The sequence below is a fragment of the Triturus cristatus genome, chromosome 3_1, assembly GCF_964204655.1.
Source record: "Triturus cristatus chromosome 3_1, aTriCri1.1, whole genome shotgun sequence".
In the NCBI taxonomy this organism is placed as follows: Eukaryota; Metazoa; Chordata; class Amphibia; order Caudata; family Salamandridae; genus Triturus; species Triturus cristatus.
In genome coordinates this window covers 317,676,523-317,690,296 of record NC_140583.1, presented here as the reverse complement: position 1 = coordinate 317,690,296, position 13,774 = coordinate 317,676,523, and the positions used below count along the sequence as shown (strand labels likewise).

Sequence of the window (13,774 nt, the reverse complement as noted above, 5' to 3'; positions counted from 1 at the left end):
CAGAGAAAGTCATGGTGGGAGAGAGGAAGAAGGCCTAGAAAGCTCCATGTCAGTATGGCCGCAAGAGTTCAGGAAACTCCGAAGTCGCGCAGGCTCCTCATATGTCGTTGTTTTATTATTAAAGGTGACTTTGAATAAGCAAGGGTGAAAAAGCCCATATCTGGCACCAATGGAGCGAAGGTCAGGTCTCATGTCCAAGAAGGCCTTACGTCGATTCGCAGTGGCTCTGGCATAATCTTGCGCAAAAAACAGAGTAGAACCCGACCATGTGAGACGAGGAGAGGCTCTGGCTGCTGAAAGAACTTTCAGTAGGTCTGTGTATTCCAGGAAATAAATTATTACACCTCTGGGCTTTGCTGGCACAGACAGAGAGGAGGGAACTCGCCCAAGCCTGTGGGCACGCTGGATATTGAGCGGTGAGTCCTCGGGCAAGTGTAAAAGCTTGGGAAGAAAAGACTTGAAAAAATTGATGGGGTCACTCCTCTCGCATCCTTCCACCAGGCCATAGAGGCGAAGATTGTTGCGCCTATTTCGATTTTCCAAGTCCTCCACCTGCTTCTGGAGAGAGGAGACCTGTGCGTGCAAATGGGTGACCTTGGCAGCAGAGTCCTGGAGAGAGGAAACGTCACGCTCCACTGATGACACCCTTTCATCCATCGAAGCCCAATTGTCAGTAAGAACTTGTAACTTAGCGTTGGTTTCCTCCATAAAAGGGCGCAAGGCTCTTATCTCTTCAAGGAGTAACTCCATCGAGATGGTCGAAGAGGATTTGGGAGGCGAAGGCGGATCTTTTTTCAACCTCTTAAACATTGTTTTTGCTGAAGGCTGTGAAGAGGTTTCAATATGCGACGTCATCTCAGTGGAGGGAAGGGACTGAGAGGCTTCCAGATGGGCCAGTTCTGTGAAAAGCTTGGAGTTCTTAATATAATTGCGTTTTTGGACCTTACCGGAACACTCAGTCATCAACGCAGCTATAAAATACAGTTTCACTGAGAACTCACAATCCAACCTGAAGCAAAACAGGCGCTTCGTGGGATCTCCAGAACGTGAAAAATAAAAGAGAGGCAAATTAAAAAGGTTTAGCGAGAAAATATGCCAGGCCAAGAAGGACAAAAAATATCAAAAGCCGAGGGAAGCAGAGTGAAAGCTTAAAATGGCTGCCGGGTCTGAAGAGAGCAAGAAATGTCCATTAAATCATGAAAAGCCATATATTTAATAAAAAAGTCACCTAAAGAGGCAAGCCTGCGTCATCCATGTCACTGGTGTAACTGGTAGTGCTGGGAGTGTTACAGATTCATTGAAACAGCCGGGGAGTCAATGCGCGGTGAAGCACGCTGCTGTGAGGAATCCGGGCATGCAAAAAAAAACAAAATGGCGGTCGCGGCCGTTTCAGAGCCACGACCAGGACGAAAAGGAACAGCAAAGTCAGAAATAAGACCGCCGCGGTGGTAAAAGTGGGTTTAGGGCACGCCCAGCATCATCCGACGGTAGAAGCTTCCCTCCAAAGGACGCGAATATCGTGCGAACCGCCGGTAAGCTCTCTGGCTCGGACGGAGCTCTACGTCGGCGCCGCCATTCTTCTCGGGCGCCTAGCCACGCCCCCTCTATCTATCTATCTATCTATCTATCTATCTATCTATCTATCTATCTATCTATCTATCTATCTAGCTCTGTCTCCCTCCCTCCCTCTATCACTCTCCCTCTATCACTCTCCCTCTCCCTGTCTCCCTCCCTCTCCCTCTCTCTCTTCCTCTATCTCTCACTCTCTCCATCTGCCTCACTCACTGCGTTTGTCTACCTCCCTCCCTCCCCCTGTCAAGGGGGCAAAAGTGAGCCCAGCCGCAGGAACAGCAGGATGGCAAGAAAGCAACAGGACAAGGTGGGCAGCCGAGGTGGATTATAGTTAATACATGCCGATGTTTATAGATAAAGGGCGTTAAAAGCACTGGCAAACACCCGCACAAATTAAGCCCTGGAAGACTTTGTCATGTCCGTCATATCTTTCAGACAGTGGCACAGGGAAAAGCCGGCTGTCGATAGGTGCACTAATGCTACGCGGCATATGAAGTGGTGTACAGCCAGTGCACACGCTGAGTGTGTGCACCTTCAGGAGTAGGACACAACGTTCCCCGGGACCTGCAGGTATCACTCTGCAGGCTAATGCTTTTGTACTCAGGAATCCCTCTCGCCTTCCCAATGTGCTGCCTGGACCTCTGCATTGACGGAGAGACCAGCAACTACAGTCTGTTGCTGTTGCTCTGTCCTCAGCAGAGGTGCACCTGCTCTGGAGAGAAGGCATATTTGGGTTCTCAGGCTCTTATTTGGGTGGGCCTGGTGCACACAGATGCTGTCTGCACCAGGCCCACCCAAATGAGAGCCTGAGGTTTTATAAATATGGCTCCTGGTGTTAATTTTTTTGCACGGTTTGTTAAATGCAGGTGCAAAGACCTTCCCTTTCATTTATATTCTTTCTTTCTTTCCCTTTTTAAAGATAACATTTATATTTCACTTTCCTGTTAATAAAAAAATGTAACTGTCTTCAGCTGTTGCATCAAAATTGCCTCTGATGTTGAAACCCTGTTTCCTATCATAGGTGCTTCACAGACGAACGCATGTGCGGTGTGTTGCGTGGGTGTGCCACGACAGATTCCACATTCAGAGTGCTGAGCGCAGGGTGGGGGCTGAGAAGGGTTTAGGCGACCTGGACAGCAGCGCCTTGATGGACTAGGTGTGCAGTTTCCTCTGTTGACAGGTGAATAGTCAGCGAGCTGTGGTACGGCAGGCGAGCGCTCTGCACCCGCATGCATACACATAGTAGTGCCCGGTTCTTTTGAGCAGACTCCATGTGTGCTCCAGCCAGCCAGCCCAAAGTGTTGTAGCTTGTAGGTGGCATTGCAAGGTCTGTGAACAGTTGTTAGCCCATTGCCCAAATGTCCTTTATATCTTTGGATGATTAAAGACCTTAAGTGTTTTGAAATTACTACCCCCTTTTGACAAATCACCTGGTATTACCTCTCAAACTCAATTTTTTAAGGCGTTGTTTTATCAACACAGATGTATTTCCCACTAGTTAAGCAGGATGCCATTAATATGGCCAGTGTATGATTGCTCCGTTTTGTGACATTTTTGAAACATGAAACCTTTTGGGGAAAGTCCGTCACCTCACCGCATGCTGAGTCAGCTTCCCTGGAACACAAACAGCCACCGCACCCAAGTACTTCGCAGGTCTTTTAAAGACCATTCGCTTGTTAATGAGGCTTTGTTGTATTTCACCTCTTCTTAGCGCCCCTGGATCTCCACTCATTCAGAGGGGAGATGCAGGGGCGCTAAGAAGAGGTGAAATACAACAAAGCCTTATTAACAAGTGAATGGCTTTTAAAAGAATAACCCGGCCCGGCCCCCATAGCTCTGCGCTGCTGCAACCGGCGGTGCTTGCACATGTACGATGTCTGCAAGGTCCGCGGGCCGCCAAGGAAGGCTTGCCGGGCCGCTGGCGGCCCGCGGGCCGTACTATGAGTATCCCTGTACTAGAATGACCTCAATCTTTCAGCTACTGACCACCTCATATAACTAATATTGATGTCTCCTAATTTTGAGGTAAATATGCAAATCATCTACTCAAGTTTCCATGAGAAGGGCATTCCTTGTGAGACTCTGTTAGTGGGTGAATATATTTGCAGACAAAATGGCTGAGTTCGACTTGTTGATTTGATTTAGATCGGAAGAAAAATAAAACACATTTGATGAGGTCTTTGAGAATGTACTACTCCTTTGAATCTACTACTTTTACGTATTTTTACAAAAAATTGTTTGCTTCTCAATTTTTTACTCTTCTTGGCTTTGTCCCTTTTTTAAATAGCCCCTCACTCCAGTATGGCTTTTTAAAAATTATTTTTGTCTATTCTTGAATAATTTTTTCATTTGTTTTCTTTTCCTTATTTTTTTCGTTTTCACTCTGTTCCCCATCTCATTCAGCTTTTTTTTGCTGGTTTTCCCTCTTGCTGTCCATTTTCCTCTTCCCTTCCCTATCCCTTTTTTTGTTTTCATGATCACCTCTAGCCGTATTTTTCTTGTTTATCGATTTTTTTTCCTAAAAATTTTAATAGTTTGCGTGTTTTAGAAACATTTGAGACGCTAATGTTTTTTTGCATTGCACCATGGCAAACCTGGCTAGAAGGTTTAAAAGGATAAGTAGAATCAGATAATTGGAGATGTTGCGAGCTAAGATTATATCCCGCTCCACAACTTGTCTCTGTCTTTGCCCTGTTTAGGTTGGAAGTGAGATTGTGTGAATGAAGGATACAATGACATTTTAGACTCTGGTGGAAATGAGATCCCACTATCATTGTGTCTCTCACACAAGGGTAACGATTCACACAAGAGTAAATGTTACAAAAGGAAGTAATGCTGATCCACAGGTTATTTCTGTATTATTCAGTTATGAGCAACTCTATGTGGAACTATGTTGTGCACAAATCAGGGTGAAGTGTATCAGGGTTTCTTGATTATTTTCTGTCTATCTGTTGTGTGACAGAGCTCTGTGAGTGTTGTTGTGCTGAAGATTCTGGAGCCAGCCATTGCTGTGATCATATTATGTCATCAAGGAACTACTGGTTCTCAGGAAGGAAACTTGGTTAATTAAAGTGAGATATATAGAGAGGAGTTGGAAAACGGGCACTTGAGGAGACAGGTGTCGGTTCAGAAAGGCTGATGTTTAGAATGCAACCCAGGTAACATGGATAGATTCCTGTTGAAATTTGGATTACTGGTTGATGGGGTTGAAACCCTACTCAAGCAGAAACCACAATTTCTATCAGAGTGAAGTCACAAGCAAAGGCCAAATTAACCTGTGCTTAACCCCCTGGTAGCTTGGCACAAAACAGCCCAGCTTAATTTTAAGGCTATTTGTTAAGTATTTATATAGCTCTAAAGTGAAAACACAATAGAAGAAAAATTACACACCAAGTGCAGTCTGGGCGTCGTGGACAGTCCTCGCTGTAGTGTGAAGATCTTGTTGGGTGTCACGGACAGTTGTTACTGGAACTGTCGATGATGTAGTGTGAAGTGCAGATATAGCTCTACCAGGCATCATTGCCAGTCACTGTGGCACAAAGAGTAGGGTTTGATGAGTACAGAGGCGTAACTAGAGACGAATTTCGGGGGAGGGGGCTACTAAAAATGTCAGGGGGAGGGAGACTATTCCAGCAATATGCAGAGTGGAGATGCAGGGGCTCTAAGAAGGGGTGAAAAACAACAAAGCCTCGTTAACACATAAATGGTCTTTTAAAGACCTGTGAAGTACTCAGTCTGGTTGTGTGTGTGCCTGAGAAGCTGTCTCAGCCAGGGTTGACACACACGATGGGGGGGGCTGAAGCCCTTTGAGCCCAATGGGCGTTGCGTGCCTGGATCAGTACTTCGTAATGGCGGTCAGTGTGGACAGCAAGATCTTGGCACACACAGGCCTGTGAAGAGCCAAAATCTTCAGAATTTCTCTTTTTTGGGGGAAGAGAGCTCAATTGATACCTCATAAAGGGTCCAGGACCTAAAGGGCACCGCTTTGGGGGTCAGGAACTCACTCTAGCAGAGGCCAGCAGGCTCAGGCAGGTCCAGTTGCAGGTTAGCTGGGCAGTTGCAGGGACCCTTCTGGGCTTTTTAGGCCCCTGTAGCTCAGAGCAGGAGGTTAGTCAGCTGACCCTTGAAATCCCTTCAGGATGAAGGGTTCATGTCCAGTGACAGTCTTCCTTCTCAGCAAGCAGATCTGTATGCAATCAGGCAACAGGGCAGCTGTGTGGCATTCTTTCTTGCCACAAAGCAGCACTGCAGTCCTTCTTCGGTGGTATCCACAGGTCAAGGTCAAGGAGAGTACTCAAGAATTGGGTCTGAGGATCTATTATTTATACCTGGTGTCCATTTGAAGTAGGAGAAGGTTCTGGAGGTTTCCACCCCAGTGGTGTCTGGAATTTCCTGCCTCCCTGCCCTGGCCCTAGCTCAAACCATTTGTGAGTGTGCTCAGACAGAGCCTCTGAGATGTGCAAGTGTAGTAGGTGACAGCTCCTTCTCCTCATCAAGTCAGAGATGGCCCATCCTGCCATCTACATTTCCCCTTTGTCTTACTGTCAGGGAGTCTGGGAGCAGTACACAATGACCAACTGCCAGCTACTTCTAGTCATGTGACCCAGGATACAGGCTGCAGACGCCAAATGGTTAGGATAAGAACATTTCCAACTTTCTAAAAGTGGAATTTTCAGAATTGTGATTTAAATTTTGACTTCACAATTAAAGAGGGTTTTAAGTACCAATTCTTTTAACACCAAACTCGATATTCCTATTTGCTCCTAATTGAATGTTGGTACTTATTAAATGTAATAAGCTAACCCAATGTTATCCTAAGGGAGAGCTAGGCCTTGCAGTAGTTAAAAACGTGAATTTTAGAGTTTTTAACTACCAGGATACGTAAAGGTTAAAAGTACATGTCCATTGTTTTCAATACACTGAGCCCTGCCCATTGGGCGGTTCAGGGCCTATCTTAGGGGTATATGTATTGAAAAGAAATGTTAAGGCCCGGCAAAGGTTTATTTAGCCAGGTTGAAATGGCAGTTTAAAACTGTGCACATTGGCTACAATGGCAGGCCTAAAACACGTTTAAAAGGCTATGTTGGAGCACTTTCTGAGGATCTTACAAGTAAATTAAATGTGCTAATTGGGTGTGAACCACTTCTACCATGTTTTAAGGGGAGAGCACAAACACTGTAGCACTGGTTAACAGAATTAAAGTGTGCAGAGTCCAAAAAGTCAACAAAAACAGGTTCAGAAAACAGGAGAGTGAAGGCATAGAGTTTGGGGATGACCATGCAGAACGGTCAAGTCCAACAGTTACTTCCTACAGTTTTGCCCCTGTGGTGATCTATAGTTTATACATTAGCAGTTCCTTTCTTGGACTAAGTCTAGGCAGAGACTCTAATTCTTATGGAAGCTAAAAAGAATATCTGAGTAACCAGATCACTTCTTCATTAAGTGAAATGTAGGCAAGAGGAGGATCCATAGTTATGTAGTAATATGAGTGAACCATCAGGTTTAGCAGCAATGTACAGTACTGAACAACTAGTGTTATTCCTATGTTAATGAGTTGTCATAAAATGTTTGTTTAGACTATGTTTTGATATGTCCAATATCTATATAATTGAGATGCCATAAAATCTCAATTACACCATTTTTTTTTACGGAGTTTCATATAGCGTGAACTTGACCCAAAGTTATCGGGTATCAGAGTGCTTTACATAGCACCAGTTCCGTTACATGAGGACACATTCATTTTTTTTGTTAAGCACGGGGAGATGAAGTTATTTGCCTAGAATCACAGGATGTTCAGCATCGTTGCTGAGACTCGACCCCAGTTCTATGGCGATGGAGGATATAGGGTGGTGTATTCTCTATCAATGGAGGGGAATGGTGTGCTCCAGGGCTTTACAGCTACGGGGGGAGCCCAGCGGGTCCAGGCACGTCTATTATTATCTATGGCCTACCTAAAAAGTGCAAGCTTTGGCCTTGTTTTATTTTGTTTTCCACATTATTATTGGAGTTTGTGAGGGTCGGATCCTAGACTGGTCATAATAAAAGATAGCACTCAGAATTTTGAACAAGGTGCCAGTCTGGGCAGGAACTTGTCTCCGTCTCAGAGAAAAGTCAGTACAGTCACACACACAGAGAGGCAGAGGCAGGGCTGTGGGGTTTGTCTTCTCTGACCCTTGCACGACCCTGCTCTGCCTCTACAAAATCTTTCTCTAGGACACATATTTTGGTCAAGCAAGGAATCCAGGATTGATCCCATGTTTTGTTTGTAGTTTCACATTGTGCTATTTAGTCAATAGAAAGGAATTTATTTATATCTTCTGGTTTACAGCAAAGATTACAATTCTTGGTACCTGACCTGAGAGCGTGGGTGGCAGGCAAAAGCCAAATTAAGGTCCCACAATGGCACAGTCTTCTGTTTGTTAAACTGGCGGCATCTTCAAAGGGCTCAGTAGCTATTATGTTGTGTATAGGCTATACAACCATAGTAGCATTAATTCACTGATATTAGCTTGATCCAGCGCTTCATTTGTAAAAATGAAAGTGTAAAAGTCCAAGGTTTTGCTCTCATGGCCATGACGACACTATCGAAAAGTCAGAGTGCCGAATACCAAAGCTGTGTAGTATTGATTCACTTTCTGTCTCTCTAACACACTCATGGAGGTTCTTTTCCTTTATGCTTTCTCCCTTTCTTTCTGTTTTTCTATGTTTCTCTGATCCTTCTTTCCCCCTTTTGGTTTATCTCTCTCTCTTGCCCTAAATCAAATTCGGTTGAGAAACAATAAGTGTCAGTCCCTAGAACTGGGTGGGGTGGTTTCCATCCACAAACACTGGCTCAAATTACGCACTGAATGGATCATGCCTCTGCTCTAGATGAGGAAGTTGCACAAGTATGGGGAGTTGCCCTATTGTCATCTTGCTTTAGACACTCTCAGTGGGGCTTAGACCACATTTTATTTCTGCTATTTGTAGGGTGGTCAAGTTTTCAAAACCAAAAGCCAGGAGAGTCAGAAAGTGTTAACACAGGAACACAATGATGAGTTGCTGACACAGCACTGTGGTATCACACAGCTCCAGAGACATTGATATTGCTATTGTTTTTGTGGCAAAAAAACAGCAAAAATTCAATGAAAATGTTGGGCTCCACTTTAAAATTTCTCATTCCATCATATATTTATGGGGTTCTAAATTAACTTGGCTATTGGGATCTTCTGAGCCTGGAATAGTATGGTTTCTGATTTGTGCGCTCACATTTGGCCATTTTAACTAGCAATCTCATTCTACGTACGCTTAGCATGAAAAAGAAAATTGTTGCAATATGGATTATTGGGCAAAGACACACATTTTTGACATGTGCAGCATTTCTCACTTCTTTTGCAGCAATGGTAACAAAAGGCAGCAGCTCTGTTCACAGAATAGCTGCCAGGTTTATTGGGTCCATAAGTGACTGGGTGCCACACACCAGTTTAGTTCTTTTCATTTTGGGATTTGTAGTTCTCGTTTATATTCAGGTAAGCAAGACTATAAGTACCAGAAAAGCAAAGAGAAAGTCTAGACTGGAGCAGCCTGTCATGCATAGACCTGGGAATCTTGGGGTAAATGTATAATATGTTCCAATATTGGTATTATGGAGTTTTGGTAACATCATAAACCACAAGGCAGAAGGTTGAATGGCTTATAAATGTCACCAGAACCTCCAAGAGGCTATACAGAACAATATCACACATTAACACCTTTTAAATATTTGTTTGCTATCACATGTTTATTACAGTAGTTAATCTGAAAAATCAGTTTAATTGAAAGTGCATTTAACACTGGGCACTGTATGCAATTAAAAGGTTCAAGTTTTAGGGTTCATGAATGAAGTGTCAATAATACAATGAGCAAAGGCAAAGGCCAATGGATATTTGTGATTCTATGGCTGCAGTGTTTAACACCTAATTATAGATTTACCATGTTTGCCGTATAATTTGCTCCATAAATTCACATGATTTCCCAAAAAGCATTTCTAGCTCAAAAGGATGAAAATATTAGTACCAAAAATTTGCTGCATAATTCACCTTTTATGCTACATAATTTACATAACGTTGCTGTGGAATTTGAGTGGCCCTAACAATGGTAAAGGTTCACAGAGGTGTTTGAGGTATTTCACAAGGAACCGTGAACTATTTCCCATATTTATGGTTCCCTATGTGAAATATGGGCTTTTATACCACTGCATTTTGTGCATTAAGATGACCGAAGCAGATAGTTAAAGAGTGAAATAGATAGATAGATAGATAGATAGATAGATAGATAGATAGATAGATAGATAGATAGATAGATAGATAGATGCTCCAACACAAACCGATTTAAACAAAGATAGAGAAATATACATAAAGTAAAAGATAGAGCCAGGTAGATAGATTATATATTGTTGGATTACTAGATAAAAATAGAAAGAAATAGAGATGTCTCTTCCTGTTCTTTTCTCGGTCTCTCCCTGTTGTCTGCTCTCCCTTACCTTCTTTGTCTATATTTGTCTGCCTCTACCACTTATACTTCTTGCCTCTTCATCTCTCAAATTCTATATCTCTGTGCCTCTTTCTCTATTGCTCCTTGTCTTTCCATGCTTTTCTTGGACTTTCTCTTCTTGTATTATCTCTCTCTCCGTCTTTCTTGTCTTCCTTTTCATCTCTTGCCATCTCTGTCTAAACATTTCTGTCTCTCTCTTTCTATGTCTCTTCCTGTCTTTCTGATGTTTAGGTCTCCAGTATTTCTCTCTTGCCTGTTCATCCTGTATCTTGCTCTTTCTCTGTCTCTCCTGATCCTCATCTCTGTCTGCTAATCTTCCTCAGCCTCTTCCTTTCACTCTTTCTCTCACATCTTTCTATTTATTTATGTCTCTGCCGTTCCATGTCTCTCCTGATGTATCTCTCCGCCTCATCTTCTTTCTCCCTTTCCATGCTTTCTCTCTCTGTCTTTATTACCTACCACTTCATCGTTCTGTCTCTCCCTTTGTTTATACATCGTTTTTTCTCTCTGTCTCTATTTTCTCATATCGCCCTGTGTTTATCTGACTTTTCTTTCCCCATTTTTCTCTTTCGTCTCTCATTTTTGTCCATGCCATGCTCCCTCCCTCCTTTCCTCTCTGTCTCTTTCCATCTTTCTCTGTCTTTCTCTGATTCATTGTCCATTTATAATGTTGTGGATTGGGTGTTTTTGTAGTCTGAAAAGTAGTTGGACCATGTGGGAAGGTATGTCTATTTGGTCTCCAAGACGGCCTTTGTAAATGTGTGCAGACCTACCAATACTCTGGCATGCATAACTCTATTTATTGATGTACAATATTTACAATATTTATTGATGTATAGCATTGTTAAGTTTTTTAAAAAAATTATTTGGAATTGGTGTAGCATTTTACATTATTGAAGAAAGGATAAAAAGAGAGCACTAGTTCAAGTTCAAGTTCAAACAAGCTTTATTCGGTGTATACAAGATCCATAACAGCATACAAAGAGAAAAAAAAGATTTATTTTTTTTAAAACAATTCCGAAAGACAATGTCCGCCATACATAAATCAATCCTATGAATACCATATAGTTCAGTTGACAAGCACAATTCCTTGTCTTACATCAATTGCTTTTTGTACATATGACGCAACATAAAAACTTATCCTTGGATCATCAAGAGTAACAAGTAATTTCATAGCAGCATGGGCTGTTCTCATGTTATGTTTTTTAAAAAGTGGTTTAAAATAAAAATGCCTAAAGTACAAGTAAAAATTACAAAAGGGCATAAAGTGCATAGTGCTCTGTTTTGACAGATCGTCACAAGGGCACGGGGTAGTTGGATACATTCTTGTAATAAGTAAGGAAACTAGGTGGTGTACTATTCCTAGCCGAAGTCTAATCAAAACAAAGCGGTGTGAAGACCTCGTGACTGTCGACAAATAATCTTGAAATCCTTTCCTGATATCAATTGTTTGATTTTTTGTGGGTCAAAAATGTATACCTTATCTCCTGTTTAGATAGATTTATCACCTGACCTGGATCATCATGAACTGAAAGCTTAAATAATTCACTAAATAAATCTGAGACATATTTTATCCAGGGGATACATAGGCATTTATCCAGAAGGAGATAATCCTTGATGGCAGTTTGGGTAAATGTAGCTTTATCTTTGGCCCAAATTGATCTCCATAACAATAGTGTGAGCATGGCAATCTGCTCAGATAAGTAATCTAAACCTACTTCTTGATGAGTTATTTCAATAGAAGCTGAGGTAGGTAAACTAAAAGACATTTTAAAAAAATGTTTTCTTTCTGTTGTAAAATCTTGCTACAGGTATGGCCCCAAACCCCTGCACCTTATAAAGCAATGGCGACACATCTAGCCTTATATATATCTACCATATCTTTTATAGGGCGGTCTCCTAACTTAGATGTGAATCGAAAGATCCCAGGTGTATTCTTAGTCATTTGTGAGCGGACGTTAGTTAACTCCTGCATCCAGTTTCCATTGCCTGAGTATGTTATTCCTAGGTAACAAAAACATTTGACTCTTTTCACTGGGGTACTAACGATGTAAAAGGTCTTGCGTTTCTTGGGCTTAGAGCCACATACCATAGCAAAAGATTTTGCTTTATTAATTAGTAATTTCCTACTAGTAATAAAAATCCAAAATGAATCCATTAATAGTTGGACACCAACCGGTGTTCTACAGAGTAACACAGCTTAACCTGCGTAAAGCAGAACTGGTACAGAGGTACCAGCAATTTGCGATGTATCTGCCTGCACTAATCAAAGGGCTTTATCAACCTAATTTAAATATATTGAAAAGAGCAATGGTGCTAAGACGCAACCCTGGCGGGTGCTTCGTTTGATAACAGAATTTGGTGTACACTCACCACACTGCCCGTAGCAAACTTCACATGAGTGTTTCATGCAGCCTTGACAGGAAAAAAAATATAAGTTTGGGAGCTCAAAGGTCAAGCATAATAGGCCATAGGATAGTATGATCAACAAGATCAAGGGCACTACTAAGATCTGCGAAACATAGATATAAACTTCCCTGCTTGACACCCATGTATTTTCCTATTAAAAGTTCTAAACTAATACATTGCTCTATTGTGCTCTATTGTGCCAAGCCCTTTCCTGAAGCCGTATTGGACTGAAGAGAGTATCTGATTCTCACTAGCCCACTCTTCTAATCTTACCAATAATACTTTGCTCATCACCTTTGCTGGTGAGTCAAGTAAAGAAATAGGGTGATAATTTCTAGCTTCTGATTTATTTCCTTTTTTAAAAATAGGAATTATAAAGGAATTATAACTGATTGGCCCTATGTCGGTGGTATGGAAGCGGTCACTGCTGCATTAAAAACTATGGATTGGGCACCATAAATCTAGAATTGTTTTATAAACATCTACTGGGACCCCAGCCGGGCCCAGTGCTTTCCCTCCCTTACTCCTGGTCAGTCCCGTCTGAACCTCCTCTAGTGTAATATTTTGGGGTACAACCGTCCATCTGCTCTGTGTAGGGCTTTGGGACCTGGATCCTTCGTATTCTATCTGATTAAAAATACTTGAAAAATGTATCACCCATGCTTCACAATTACCATGTGATAGTAACTCAGCAATTTACTCGCACTAACGTTGCATTAACAGTTTCCCAGATTAACTTGTTAACTGTGTCTGCTGCCATGTGTAACTTGTCCCACGCTGACTCCTGTAACTCCCTTATTTAGAACGTAGTTTTTTGATTAATTTATTATTTCTTTGTTTGTTATGTAAGGCCTGTTTCAATAGTTTTAAAGCCTGTGAACATGCATAATCAAACCAGCCCCTACCTTGTTTAGTTTTTTTCCTGGGTGGGTCAGTCAGAATCCCTTCAATAACTTTATTTATTTTACCTACATTTGCCAACAGCAGGGAAATAGGAAATCTCTGCACCACATTTAGTAACCATTTTGTGTATTACCTTTGCCGGGTCCTCCCCCTCCCATTTAATACGTGTCCCATTCGGTCTGATAGGGGCAATGTTAATAATAGTACTTTGTTGTGATACAACTTTTGGGCCCCCACACAAGGGTAGACCTAATAATACAGTTGTGGTCACTGAGTGCTAAGTGGGCGATTCCTGGGGTGGAACACATAAAATTTAAGCTTGTAGAAATTAACACACGATCAATAACAGATGCAGCATTTCTACCTATAAAAGTCAGAA

General features: G+C 42.1%; 2 protein-coding genes across 2 annotated transcripts in view; one reads left to right on the top strand and one right to left on the bottom strand.

Annotated features, from left to right (window-relative positions):
* Nucleotides 1–13,774, top strand: part of LOC146860185 (dual oxidase maturation factor 1-like) — a 465,978-nt gene that overhangs the window by 109,070 nt on the left and 343,134 nt on the right. The gene's annotated exons all lie outside the window — the stretch shown is intronic.
* LOC146860186 (dual oxidase 1-like) overlaps nt 1–13,774 on the bottom strand; it is a 1,129,619-nt gene that overhangs the window by 993,789 nt on the left and 122,056 nt on the right. The gene's annotated exons all lie outside the window — the stretch shown is intronic.